The sequence below is a fragment of the Vicugna pacos genome, chromosome 31, assembly GCF_048564905.1.
Source record: "Vicugna pacos chromosome 31, VicPac4, whole genome shotgun sequence".
Taxonomy (NCBI): domain Eukaryota; kingdom Metazoa; phylum Chordata; class Mammalia; order Artiodactyla; family Camelidae; genus Vicugna; species Vicugna pacos.
The window spans coordinates 9,872,553-9,885,913 of record NC_133017.1 but is presented as its reverse complement, the minus strand read 5'-3'; the positions used below and the strand labels follow the sequence as shown (position 1 = coordinate 9,885,913).

At 61.6% G+C, this 13,361-nt stretch overlaps 1 protein-coding gene across 1 annotated transcript in view; it reads left to right on the top strand.

The window, feature by feature from the left end:
- LOC140690624 (uncharacterized) overlaps nt 1-13,361 on the top strand; it is a 51,472-nt gene that overhangs the window by 16,996 nt on the left and 21,115 nt on the right. Inside the window, exons 5-7 of the mRNA XM_072952502.1 lie at nt 803-995; nt 6,134-6,260; nt 8,847-9,039. The gene's annotated coding sequence lies outside the window, so the exon portion shown is untranslated. The remainder of the gene's footprint in view (nt 1-802; nt 996-6,133; nt 6,261-8,846; nt 9,040-13,361) is intronic.

The following is a 13,361-nucleotide window of genomic DNA, read 5'->3' as shown; positions in this document are numbered from 1 at the left end:
GGAACTGCAGGCTTCTCAGGAGCAGCAAGATCAGCAGGAGCGGCAGGCTCTTCAGGAGTGGCAAGATCAGCAGGAGCGGCAGGCTCTTCAGGAGCGGCGGGCTCTTCAGGAATGGCAGGCTCTTCAGGAGCTGCAGGCTCTTCAGGAGCGGCTAGATGAGCAGGAATGGCAGGCTCTTCAGGAGCTGAAGGCTCTTCAGGAATGGCAGGCTCTTCAGGAGTTGCAGGCTCTTCAGGAGCGGCTAGATCAGCAGGAACAGCAGGTTGTTCAGGAGTGGCTAGATCAGCAGGAATGGCGGGCTCTTCAGGAGCGGCTAGATCAGCAGGAATGGCGGGCTCTTCAGGAGCAGCTAGATCAGCAGGAGCGTCAGGCTCTTCAGGATCGGTGGGCTCTTCAGGAGCGGCAGGCTCTTCAGGAGCCGTGGGCTCTTCAGGAGCGGCGGGCTCTTCAGGAGCGGCTAGATCAGGAGGAGAGGCAGGCTCTTCAGGAGCTGCAGGTTGTTCAAGAGCGGCAAGATCAGCAGGAGCGGCAGGCTCTTCAGGAGCGGCTAGATGAGCAGGAGCAGCAGGCTCTTCAGGAGCTGCAGGCAAGATCCTGGGGAGAGACCTGGGCGATGTCTGGGCAGGAGGCTGTGGTGGTGGGGAGCCCTTCATACCCAGACTCTTCCGGAGCCTGTGCTGGCCTTCCACAGTGTGGCACACCAGCCCCTCACTTGGGGAGCTGGCATGAGTGTCCTGGTTCCCCGGATCCTGCGGTGTCTGGCTCTTCAATGACAGTGACCGGCAGCCGGCCCGGCCCGCAGGTCTCAGAGCCCTGCCTGGCCAGGACCACTCCTGCTTCTGCCCCACTCGACCGTCTGCTGCCTGATCAGACTGGGACCTTGGTCATCTCAGTCACCCGGGAGGCAAGAGACACACCCTAGGGCATGGGCGCCACCTCGGGCAGCAGGGCCCTGCCCCGGTTCTCCACATCCCAGCCAGCCCGCTTGGACCCAGGTTGGTGACGTGATCGGCCCCCCAGGCCTCTGACCCTTCCTCAGCCTGCTCTTGCTTGAGGCAGGACCCCCCCAACATGACTGCCCCACCGCCACCAGTCAGGAAGGGGCTGTGGGGCCACCCTGGTGGGGTCTGAGTGGTGGCCCGGCCTGGGCGGGCCTGCCCTGGGCCTCCCTGTGTTACCTTTCGGTCCCTCTGGCCAAAAGGCCAGAGGCGCCTGGGGTGAGACCCGACCCACTGTCGGCACTGTTGGCAAAGGCCGTTGCTGCGGGCTTTCCGCGGGCCGCGACCTCGGGATCTTGGGATGCAACAAAACATGTCTGAGCTGAGCTGAGTTCACCAGCCAAGTCAGTTGAGAAGTGTCCTTCTCTACACAGCGGGTGCCTGGTGACCTGGGTCCCAAGTTGTGTTGGGCTCTGTTGCCAGGGAAGTGAGGTCACTTCCTGGGGTCCCCTTCCCCAAGCTTCCTCCTTACACAAAGCTCCCCAAGGGCCTTTTTGGGCTGTTGATGGCTCACTTCCCACCCCATGCCATGTCCACCCAGTGACACCAACTCGGCCCCTCCTATAGCCCTGGGGAGGCCTGGATGCAGCCAGGGTCACAGCTCTGATGACACAGCTGGCTTCAGACCCGGCTCCCCCGCCAGCAGTGCTGTCACCCTGGACAAGCCACCTGCTTCTCAGGGTCTCCCCAATCCCCCATCGGCGCAGTGGGGATCATCTGGACCCGGCTTCCTAGGAGAGCCATCATGTCTCTAGAACCACAAACACCTACTGCACCTGTCACCTCTGTGGGCTGGCATCACAGGGAGCTCATGCACAGACTCAGCAAAGGAAGGGCCCCACAGAGGGCTGGTGTGCAGGCCCAGGTGTGTGCAGGCACACGTAGGAGCAGGCCCAGTAGTGTGCAGGCCCAAGAGTGTGCAGGGGTAGGAGTGTGCAGACAGAGGAGTGCGCAGGACAAGGAGGGTGCAGGCCCAGGAGTGTGCAGGCCCTGGAGAGGACAATCCCTGGAACGTGCAGGCCCAGGACTGTGCAGACCAAGCAGTGTGCACCCCCAGGAGTGTGCAGGGCCAGGAGTGTGCAGGCACATGTGGGAGCAGCCGCAGGAGTGTGCAGGCCGTGGAGTGTGCAGGCAAAGGAGGGTGCAGGCCCAGTCCAGGGCAGGTCCAGGAGTGTTCAGGCCCAGGAGTGTGCAGACACCGGAGTGTGCAGAGACAGGAGTGTGCAGGCCCAGGGCTGTGCAGACCCAGCAGTGTGCAGGCCCAGGAGTGTGCAGTCCCTGTACTGTGCAGAACCAGGGGACGTCAGGCCCCAGAGTGTGCAGGCCCAAGAAAGGGCAGGTCCAAGGGTGTTCAGGCGCAGGAATGGGGAGTCCCAGGACCGTGCCCACCAAGCAGAGGGCAGGCCCAGGCGTGTGCATGCCCAGGAGTGTGCAGGCACAGGAGGCAGCAGACCGAGGAGTGTGCAGACCCAGGTGTGTGCAGGCACAAGTGGGAGCAGTGCCAGTAGTGTGCAGGCCCAGAGTGTGCAGGTGCAGGATAGGGCCGGCCGAATTGGGGGCAGGCCCAGGAATTGGAAGGCGCAGGAGTGTGCAGGGCCAGAAGTGTGCTGTCCCAAGAGTGTGCAGTGCCAATAGTGTTCAGGCCCAGGAGTGTTCAGGACCAGGAGTTTGTAGGCCGAGGAGTATGTAGTCACAGGAGGGAGCAGGTACAGGAGTGTGGAAGCCCAGGAGTGTACAGGCCAATGTTCGTGCAGGCCCAGGTGTGCACAGGTCCAGGAGAGTGCATGCCCTGGTGTGTGCAGTCCCAGGAGTCTGCAGGCCCTGGGTTGTGCAGGCCCAGGAGTGTGTAGGTACAGGAGGGAGGAGGCCCAGGAGTTTGCAGGCAAGGAGTGTGTAAGGATAGATGCGTACAGGCCCTGGAGTGTGCAGGCCCTTGAGTGTGCACACGAGGGATTGTGCGAGCCCAGGAGAGGGCAGGCCCAGCAGTGTGCAGGCTCAGGAGTGTGCAGACACAGGAGGGATCAGTCACAGGAGTGTGCAGGTCCAGGAGTGTACAGGCCCAGGTGTGTTTAGGCCCAACATTGTGCAGGTCCAGGAGTGTGCAGGCCCAGGAGTGTGCAGACAGAGGAGTGTGCAGGCCAAGGAGGGTGCAGGCCCAGGCCAGGGAAGGCCCAGGAGTGTACAGGTCCAGGAGTGTGCAGGAGCAGGAGTGTGCAGACACTGGAGTGTGCAGAGACAGGAGTGTGCAGGCCCAGGAGTGTGCCGGCACAGGTGGGAACAGGGCTAGGAGTGTGCAGGCATAGATGGGAGCAGGCCCAGGAGTGTACAAGCCCAGGTTTATGCAGGTCCAAGTGTGCGCAGGTCCAGGAGTGTGAAGGCCCAGGTGTCTGCTGTCCCAGGAGTGTGCAGGTCCTGAAGTTTGCAGGCCCAGGAGTGTACAAGCCCAGGTTCATGCAGGCCCGAGTGTTCGCAGGTCCAGGAGTATGAAGGCCCAGGTGTCTGCTGTCCCAGGAGTGTGCAGGTCCTGAAGATTGCAGGCCCAGGAGTGTGCAGACAAAGGTGTGTGCAGGCCAAGGAGGGTGTAGGTCCTGGAGTGTACAGGCCCAGGAGTGTGCAGGCCAAGGCGTGTGCAGACTCCGCAGTGTGCAGAGACAGGATTGTGCAGGCCCAAGATTGTACAGGCCTTGGGCTGTGCAGCCCAGCAGTGTTCAGGCCCAGGAGTGTGCAAAATCAGGATTATACAGGCCCAGGTGTGTTCAGGCTAAACATTGTGCATGTCTTGGAGTGTGCAGGCCTATGAGTGTGCAATCCAGGTGTGTGCGGGCCCAACAGTGTGCAAGCCTAGGCCAGAGAAGGCCCATGCAGGGAAGGCCCAGGAGTGTACAGATCCAGGAGTGTGCAGGCCCAGGAGTGTGCATGCCCAGGAGTGTGCAGGCACAGGAGGGAGCAGGCCGAGGAGTGTGCAGTGCCAGGTGTGTGCAGGCACAAGTGGGAGCAGGCCCAGTAGTGTGAAGGCCCAAGAATGTGCAGGTCCTGGAGAGGGCCGGCCGAATAGGGGGCAGGCCCAGGAGAGGGAAGGCCCAGGAGTTTGCAGGCTCTGGAATGTGCACACGAGGATTTGTGCGGACCCAGGAGAGGGCAGGCCCAGGAGTGAGCAGACAGAGGAGTGTACAGGCCCAGGAGTGTGCAGGACCAGGAGTGTGCAGACACTGGAGTGTGCAGAGACAGGAGTGTGCAGTCCTAGGATTGTGACGGCACAGGAGGGACAGGCGAAGAAGTGTGTCGGCATAGGTGGGAGCAGGCCCAGTAGTGTGCAGGCACAGGTGGTAGTAGGCTAATGAGTGTGAAAGCCAAGGAGTGTGCAGACACCGGAGTGTGCAGAGACAGGGGAGTTCATATCCTGGAGTCTACAGGCCGAGGAGTGTGCAGGCCCAGGTGTGTGCAGGCACAAGTGGGAGCAGGCCCAGTAGTGTGAAGGCCCAAGGATGTACAGGTCCAGAAGAGGGCCGGCCGAATTTGGGGCAGGCCCAGGAGAGGGAAGTCCCAGGAGTGTGCAGGACCTGGAGTGTGCAGACACAGGAGGGATCAGTCACAGGTGTGTGCAGGTCCAGGGGTATACAGGCCCAGGTGTGTGCAGGCCCAACATTTTGTAGGTCCAGGAGAGGGCAGGCCCAGGAGTGTGCAGACAGTGGAGTGTGCAGGAAAAGGAATACGCAGGCCCAGGCCAGGGCAGGCCCAGGAGTGTACAGGCCCATGTGTGTGCAGGCCCTGGAGTTTGCAGGCCAAGGAGTGTGCAGGCCCAGGAGTGTGCAGACAGAGGAGTGCACAGGACAAGGAAGGTGCAGGCCAAGGAATGTGCAGACCCTGGAGAGGACAATCCCTGGAATGTGCAGGCCCAGGAGTGTGCAGACCAAGCAGTGTGCACCCCCAGGAGTGTGCAGGGCAAGGAGTGTGCAGGCCCAGGAGTGTGCAGGCACAAGTGGGAGCAGCCCCAGTAGTGTGCAGACCCAGGAGTGTGCAGGCCTTGGAGTGTGCAGGCCCAGGAGGGTGCAAGCCCAGTCCAGGGCAGGTCCAGGAGTGTACAGGCCCAGGAGTGTGCAGACACCGGAGTGTGCAGAGACAGGAGTGTGCGGCCCACGGCTGTGCATACCCAGCAGTGTGCAGGCCCAGGAGTGTTCAGTCCCTGTAGTGTCTGGAACCAGGGGACGTCAGGCCCCAGAGTGTGCAGGCCCAAGAAAGGGCAGGCCCAAGGGTGTTCAGGCGCAGGAATGGGGAGTCCCATGACCATACCCACCAAGCAGAGGGCAGGCCCAGGCGTGTACATGCCTAGGAGTGTGCCGGCACAGGAGGGAGTACGCTCAGGAGTGTGCAGGCCAAGGAGTGTGCAGACCGGAGTGTGCAGAGACAGGAGAGTGCAGGCCCAGTATTGTACAGGCCTAGGGCTGTGTATTTCAATCCGTGTGTAGCCCCAGGAGTGTGCCGGCACAGATGGGAACAAGCCTAGCTGTGCACAGGCATAAGTGGTAACAGGCCCAGGAGTGTACAAGCCCAGGTTCATGCAGGCCGAGGTGTGCGCAGGTCCAGGAGTGTGTAGGCCCAGGTGTGTGCTGTCCCAGGAGTGTGCGGGCCTAGGAGAACACAGGCTCTGGAGTGTGCAGGCCCAGGAGTGTGGAGGTCCATGAGAGGGCCGGGCGAATTGGAGGCAGGCCCAGGAGAGGGAAGGCCCATGAGTGTGCAGGCCCTGAGTGTGCACTCGAGGGATTGTGCGGGCCCAGGAGAGGGCAGGCCCTGGGTGGTGCAGGCCCAGGAGTGTGTAGGTACAGGAGGGAGGAGGCCCAGGAGTTTGCAGGCAAGGAGTGTGTAAGGATAGATGCGTACAGGCCCTGGAGTGTGCAGGTAAACTAGACATGGCTGATACATGGACAGTGAGTGCAAAGTTAGAAAGCCTCTGGGTTTTCCCTCTTTAGGGAGGGAGAGGGAGGCTCAGCATAGGTCCTTGAGCTTCCGCGAGAAAAGTGGCTCTCAGTCCAGGTCGGCTGCGGGCGCCTCTGGGGTTGTCACACCTGAGGGGCCCTCTGTGGACGGGTCCTGTGTTCTTGGCACTGACGTGGATTTTCCTCCTCCTCTTCCCCAAGGGGCGGTAGAGGCTCGGGGGGCAGCTTCCAGCCGATCACGGCCATCCTGCTGCCCTCATGCACGCTGGCCCTGCACGCCCGGCAGCTGGACGTCAGGCTGCAGCTGGACTACGTCTCCGCCTCGCAGGTAAGAGGAGCCCCGCTGCTTCCCTGGGGGCCGGCAAGGGGGTCCCTCGGGAGGGGTTTCGGTTGGGGGCTCCTGGCTAGACGCCGCAGCCGTGTGAGTGGCACCGTTGGGGTGAAGGAGGCTGGTGCCAGGGACAGGGCAGGCCCAGGAGTGTGCAGGCCCAGGAGTGTGCATGCCCAGGAGTGTGCAGGCATAGGAGGGAGCAGGCCCAGTAGTGTGCAGGCCAAGTAGAGTGCAGGCCCTGAAGTTTGCAGGCCCAGCTGTGTGCAGACAGAGGAGTGTGCAGGCCAAGGAGGGTGCAGGCCCAGGGGTGTACAGGCCCAGGAGTGTGCAGGCCCAGGCGTGTGCAGACTCCGGAGTGTGCAGAGACAGGAGTGTTCAGGCCCAGAATTGTACAGGCCTAGGGCTGTGCAGGCCCAGCAGTGTTCAGGCCCAGGAGTGTGCAAAATCAGGAGTACACAGGCCCAGGTGTGTTCAGGCTCAAGATTGTGCATGTCCTGGAGTGTGCAGGCCCATGAGTGTGCAATCCAGGAGTGTGCAGGCCCAGTAGTGTGCAAGCCAGGGCCAGAGAAGGCCCATGCCAGGGAAGGCCCAGGAGTGTACAGATCCAGGATTGTGTAGGCCCAGGAGTGTGCATGCCCAGGAGTGCCCAGATGAGGGGTTTGAGGCCGTGGTGGGATGTACTTCACGGGCATAAATAGCGTAAAGAGCATAAAACTACATGGTAGTGATGGTCGGACAGCATGGGAATGCACTTAATGTTCCTGAAATGCACAATTTAAAAGGGAAAAAAATCTGTATTTTATTAAAGGAAGTGGAAAATGGAAAAATACAGGATGCCATAAATGATGTAAAACAAATAAGCTAAACTAAAGAAAAACAAAACAAAAGCAAATTCAGGGGTAGGGAAGTCAACTTCGGGTAGGGGAGGGGATTTATGGTGGGATTTTGGAGAAGGTGTAGGAGGGTGCAGAGGGCGCAGAGCCCTAGGGGGTGATGATGCCTGAAATGGTTCTCCACTGCCCAGCGGCCCAGGTGCAGGTGCAGGAACTGCAGGCTTCTCAGGAGCAGCAAGATCAGCAGGAGCGGCAGGCTCTTCAGGAGTGGCAAGATCAGCAGGAGCGGCAGGCTCTTCAGGAGCGGCGGGCTCTTCAGGAATGGCAGGCTCTTCAGGAGCTGCAGGCTCTTCAGGAGCGGCTAGATGAGCAGGAATGGCAGGCTCTTCAGGAGCTGCAGGCTCTTCAGGAATGGCAGGCTCTTCAGGAGCTGCAGGCTCCTCAGGAGCGGCTAGATCAGCAGGAATGGCGGGCTCTTCAGGAGCGGCTAGATCAGCAGGAATGGCGGGCTCTTCAGGAGCAGCTAGATCAGCAGGAATGGCGGGCTCTTCAGGAGCAGCTAGATCAGCAGGAGCGTCAGGCTCTTCAGGATCGGTGGGCTCTTCAGGAGCGGCAGGCTCTTCAGGAGTGGCAAGATCAGCAGGAGCGGCAGGCTCTTCAGGAGCTGCAGGCTCTTCAGGAGCGGCTAGATCAGCAGGAACAGCAGGTTCTTCAGGAGTGGCTAGATCAGCAGGAATGGCGGGCTCTTCAGGAGCGGCTAGATCAGCAGGAATGGCAGGCGCTTCAGGAGCGGCGGGCTCTTCAGGAGCGGCGGGCTCTTCAGGAATGGCAGGCTCTTCAGGAGCTGCAGGCTCCTTAGGAGCGGCTAGATCAGCAGGAATGGCGGGCTCTTCAGGAGCAGCTAGATCAGCAGGAATGGCGGGCTCTTCAGGAGCAGCTAGATCAGCAGGAGCGTCAGGCTCTTCAGGATCGGTGGGCTCTTCAGGAGCGGCAGGCTCTTCAGGAGTGGCAAGATCAGCAGGAGCGGCAGGCTCTTCAGGAGCTGCAGGCTCTTCAGGAGCGGCTAGATCAGCAGGAACAGCAGGTTCTTCAGGAGTGGCTAGATCAGCAGGAATGGCGGGCTCTTCAGGAGCGGCTAGATCAGCAGGAACGGCAGGCGCTTCAGGAGCGGCGGGCTCTTCAGGAGCGGCGGGCTCTTCAGGAGCGGCGGGCTCTTCAGGAATGGCAGGCTCTTCAGGAGCTGCAGGCTCCTTAGGAGCGGCTAGATCAGCAGGAATGGCGGGCTCTTCAGGAGCAGCTAGATCAGCAGGAGCGTCAGGCTCTTCAGGATCGGTGGGCTCTTCAGGAGCGGCAGGCTCTTCAGGAGCCGTGGGCTCTTCAGGAGCGGCGGGCTCTTCAGGAGCGGCTAGATCAGGAGGAGAGGCAGGCTCTTCAGGAGCTGCAGGTTGTTCAAGAGCGGCAAGATCAGCAGGAGCGGCAGGCTCTTCAGGAGCGGCTAGATGAGCAGGAGCAGCAGGCTCTTCAGGAGCTGCAGGCAAGATCCTGGGGAGAGACCTGGGCGATGTCTGGGCAGGAGGCTGTGGTGGTGGGGAGCCCTTCATACCCAGACTCTTCCGGAGCCTGTGCTGGCCTTCCACAGTGTGGCACACCAGCCCCTCACTTGGGGAGCTGGCATGAGTGTCCTGGTTCCCTGGATCCTGCGGTGTCTGGCTCTGCAATGACAGTGACCGGCAGCCGGCCCGGCCCGCAGGTCTCAGAGCCCTGCCTGGCCAGGACCACTCCTGCTTCTGCCCCACTCGACCGTCTGCTGCCTGATCAGACTGGGACCTTGGTCATCTCAGTCACCCGGGAGGCAAGAGACACACCCTAGGGCATGGGCGCCACCTCGGGCAGCAGGGCCCTGCCCCGGTTCTCCACATCCCAGCCAGCCCGCTTGGACCCAGGTTGGTGACGTGATCGGCCCCCCAGGCCTCTGACCCTTCCTCAGCCTGCTCTTGCTTGAGGCAGGACCCCCCCAACATGACTGCCCCACCGCCACCAGTCAGGAAGGGGCTGTGGGGCCACCCGGGTGGGGTCTGAGTGGTGGCCCGGCCTGGGCGGGCCTGCCCTGGGCCTCCCTGTGTTACCTTTCGGTCCCTCTGGCCAAAAGGCCAGAGGCGCCTGGGGTGAGACCCGACCCACTGTCGGCACTGTTGGCAAAGGCCGTTGCTGCGGGCTTTCCGCGGGCCGCGACCTCGGGATCTTGGGATGCAACAAAACATGTCTGAGCTGAGCTGAGTTCACCAGCCAAGTCAGTTGAGAAGTGTCCTTCTCTACACAGCGGGTGCCTGGTGACCTGGGTCCCAAGTTGTGTTGGGCTCTGTTGCCAGGGAAGTGAGGTCACTTCCTGGGGTCCCCTTCCCCAAGCTTCCTCCTTACACAAAGCTCCCCAAGGGCCTTTTTGGGCTGTTGATGGCTCACTTCCCACCCCATGCCATGTCCACCCAGTGACACCAACTCGGCCCCTCCTATAGCCCTGGGGAGGCCTGGATGCAGCCAGGGTCACAGCTCTGATGACACAGCTGGCTTCAGACCCGGCTCCCCCGCCAGCAGTGCTGTCACCCTGGACAAGCCACCTGCTTCTCAGGGTCTCCCCAATCCCCCATCGGCGCAGTGGGGATCATCTGGACCCGGCTTCCTAGGAGAGCCATCATGTCTCTAGAACCACAAACACCTACTGCACCTGTCACCTCTGTGGGCTGGCATCACAGGGAGCTCATGCACAGACTCAGCAAAGGAAGGGCCCCACAGAGGGCTGGTGTGCAGGCCCAGGTGTGTGCAGGCACACGTAGGAGCAGGCCCAGTAGTGTGCAGGCCCAAGAGTGTGCAGGGGTAGGAGTGTGCAGACAGAGGAGTGCGCAGGACAAGGAGGGTGCAGGCCCAGGAGTGTGCAGGCCCTGGAGAGGACAATCCCTGGAACGTGCAGGCCCAGGACTGTGCAGACCAAGCAGTGTGCACCCCCAGGAGTGTGCAGGGCCAGGAGTGTGCAGGCACATGTGGGAGCAGCCCCAGTAGTGTGCAGACCCAGGAGTGTGCAGGCCGTGGAGTGTGCAGGCAAAGGAGGGTGCAGGCCCAGTCCAGGGCAGGTCCAGGAGTGTTCAGGCCCAGGAGTGTGCAGACACCGGAGTGTGCAGAGACAGGAGTGTGCAGGCCCAGGGCTGTGCAGACCCAGCAGTGTGCAGGCCCAGGAGTGTGCAGCCCCTGTACTGTGCAGAACCAGGGGACGTCAGGCCCCAGAGTGTGCAGGCCCAAGAAAGGGCAGGTCCAAGGGTGTTCAGGCGCAGGAATGGGGAGTCCCAGGACCGTGCCCACCAAGCAGAGGGCAGGCCCAGGCGTGTGCATGCCCAGGAGTGTGCAGGCACAGGAGGCAGCAGACCGAGGAGTGTGCAGACCCAGGTGTGTGCAGGCACAAGTGGGAGCAGTCCCAGTAGTGTGCAGGCCCAGAGTGTGCAGGTGCAGGATAGGGCCGGCCGAATTGGGGGCAGGCCCAGGAATTGGAAGGCGCAGGAGTGTGCAGGGCCAGAAGTGTGCTGTCCCAAGAGTGTGCAGTGCCAATAGTGTTCAGGCCCAGGAGTGTTCAGGACCAGGAGTTTGTAGGCCGAGGAGTATGTAGTCACAGGAGGGAGCAGGTACAGGAGTGTGGAAGCCCAGGAGTGTACAGGCCAATGTTCGTGCAGGCCCAGGTGTGCACAGGTCCAGGAGAGTGCATGCCCTGGTGTGTGCAGTCCCAGGAGTCTGCAGGCCCTGGGTTGTGCAGGCCCAGGAGTGTGTAGGTACAGGAGGGAGGAGGCCCAGGAGTTTGCAGGCAAGGAGTGTGTAAGGATAGATGCGTACAGGCCCTGGAGTGTGCAGGCCCTTGAGTGTGCACACGAGGGATTGTGCGAGCCCAGGAGAGGGCAGGCCCAGCAGTGTGCAGGCCCAGGAGTGTGCAGACACAGGAGGGATCAGTCACAGGAGTGTGCAGGTCCAGGAGTGTACAGGCCCAGGTGTGTTTAGGCCCAACATTGTGCAGGTCCAGGAGTGTGCAGGCCCAGGAGTGTGCAGACAGAGGAGTGTGCAGGCCAAGGAGGGTGCAGGCCCAGGCCAGGGAAGGCCCAGGAGTGTGCAGGAGCAGGAGTGTGCAGACACTGGAGTGTGCAGAGACAGGAGTGTGCAGGCCCAGGAGTGTGCCGGCACAGGTGGGAACAGGGCTAGGAGTGTGCAGGCATAGATGGGAGCAGGCCCAGGAGTGTACAAGCCCAGGTTTATGCAGGTCCAAGTGTGCGCAGGTCCAGGAGTGTGAAGGCCCAGGTGTCTGCTGTCCCAGGAGTGTGCAGGTCCTGAAGTTTGCAGGCCCAGGAGTGTACAAGCCCAGGTTCATGCAGGCCCGAGTGTTCGCAGGTCCAGGAGTATGAAGGCCCAGGTGTCTGCTGTCCCAGGAGTGTGCAGGTCCTGAAGATTGCAGGCCCAGGAGTGTGCAGACAAAGGTGTGTGCAGGCCAAGGAGGGTGTAGGTCCTGGAGTGTACAGGCCCAGGAGTGTGCAGGCCAAGGCGTGTGCAGACTCCGCAGTGTGCAGAGACAGGATTGTGCAGGCCCAAGATTGTACAGGCCTTGGGCTGTGCAGCCCAGCAGTGTTCAGGCCCAGGAGTGTGCAAAATCAGGATTATACAGGCCCAGGTGTGTTCAGGCTAAACATTGTGCATGTCTTGGAGTGTGCAGGCCTATGAGTGTGCAATCCAGGTGTGTGCGGGCCCAACAGTGTGCAAGCCTAGGCCAGAGAAGGCCCATGCAGGGAAGGCCCAGGAGTGTACAGATCCAGGAGTGTGCAGGCCCAGGAGTGTGCATGCCCAGGAGTGTGCAGGCACAGGAGGGAGCAGGCCGAGGAGTGTGCAGTGCCAGGTGTGTGCAGGCACAAGTGGGAGCAGGCCCAGTAGTGTGAAGGCCCAAGAATGTGCAGGTCCTGGAGAGGGCCGGCCGAATAGGGGGCAGGCCCAGGAGAGGGAAGGCCCAGGAGTTTGCAGGCTCTGGAATGTGCACACGAGGATTTGTGCGGACCCAGGAGAGGGCAGGCCCAGGAGTGAGCAGACAGAGGAGTGTACAGGCCCAGGAGTGTGCAGGACCAGGAGTGTGCAGACACTGGAGTGTGCAGAGACAGGAGTGTGCAGTCCTAGGATTGTGACGGCACAGGAGGGACAGGCGAAGAAGTGTGTCGGCATAGGTGGGAGCAGGCCCAGTAGTGTGCAGGCACAGGTGGTAGTAGGCTAATGAGTGTGAAAGCCAAGGAGTGTGCAGACACCGGAGTGTGCAGAGACAGGGGAGTTCATATCCTGGAGTCTACAGGCCGAGGAGTGTGCAGGCCCAGGTGTGTGCAGGCACAAGTGGGAGCAGGCCCAGTAGTGTGAAGGCCCAAGGATGTACAGGTCCAGAAGAGGGCCGGCCGAATTTGGGGCAGGCCCAGGAGAGGGAAGTCCCAGGAGTGTGCAGGACCTGGAGTGTGCAGACACAGGAGGGATCAGTCACAGGTGTGTGCAGGTCCAGGGGTATACAGGCCCAGGTGTGTGCAGGCCCAACATTTTGTAGGTCCAGGAGAGGGCAGGCCCAGGAGTGTGCAGACAGTGGAGTGTGCAGGAAAAGGAATACGCAGGCCCAGGCCAGGGCAGGCCCAGGAGTGTAAAGGCCCATGTGTGTGCAGGCCCTGGAGTTTGCAGGCCAAGGAGTGTGCAGGCCCAGGAGTGTGCAGACAGAGGAGTGCACAGGACAAGGAAGGTGCAGGCCAAGGAATGTGCAGACCCTGGAGAGGACAATCCCTGGAATGTGCAGGCCCAGGAGTGTGCAGACCAAGCAGTGTGCACCCCCAGGAGTGTGCAGGGCAAGGAGTGTGCAGGCCCAGGAGTGTGCAGGCACAAGTGGGAGCAGCCCCAGTAGTGTGCAGACCCAGGAGTGTGCAGGCCTTGGAGTGTGCAGGCCCAGGAGGGTGCAAGCCCAGTCCAGGGCAGGTCCAGGAGTGTACAGGCCCAGGAGTGTGCAGACACCGGAGTGTGCAGAGACAGGAGTGTGCGGCCCACGGCTGTGCATACCCAGCAGTGTGCAGGCCCAGGAGTGTTCAGTCCCTGTAGTGTCTGGAACCAGGGGACGTCAGGCCCCAGAGTGTGCAGGCCCAAGAAAGGGCAGGCCCAAGGGTGTTCAGGCGCAGGAATGGGGAGTCCCATGACCATACCCACCAAGCAGAGGGCAGGCCCAGGCGTG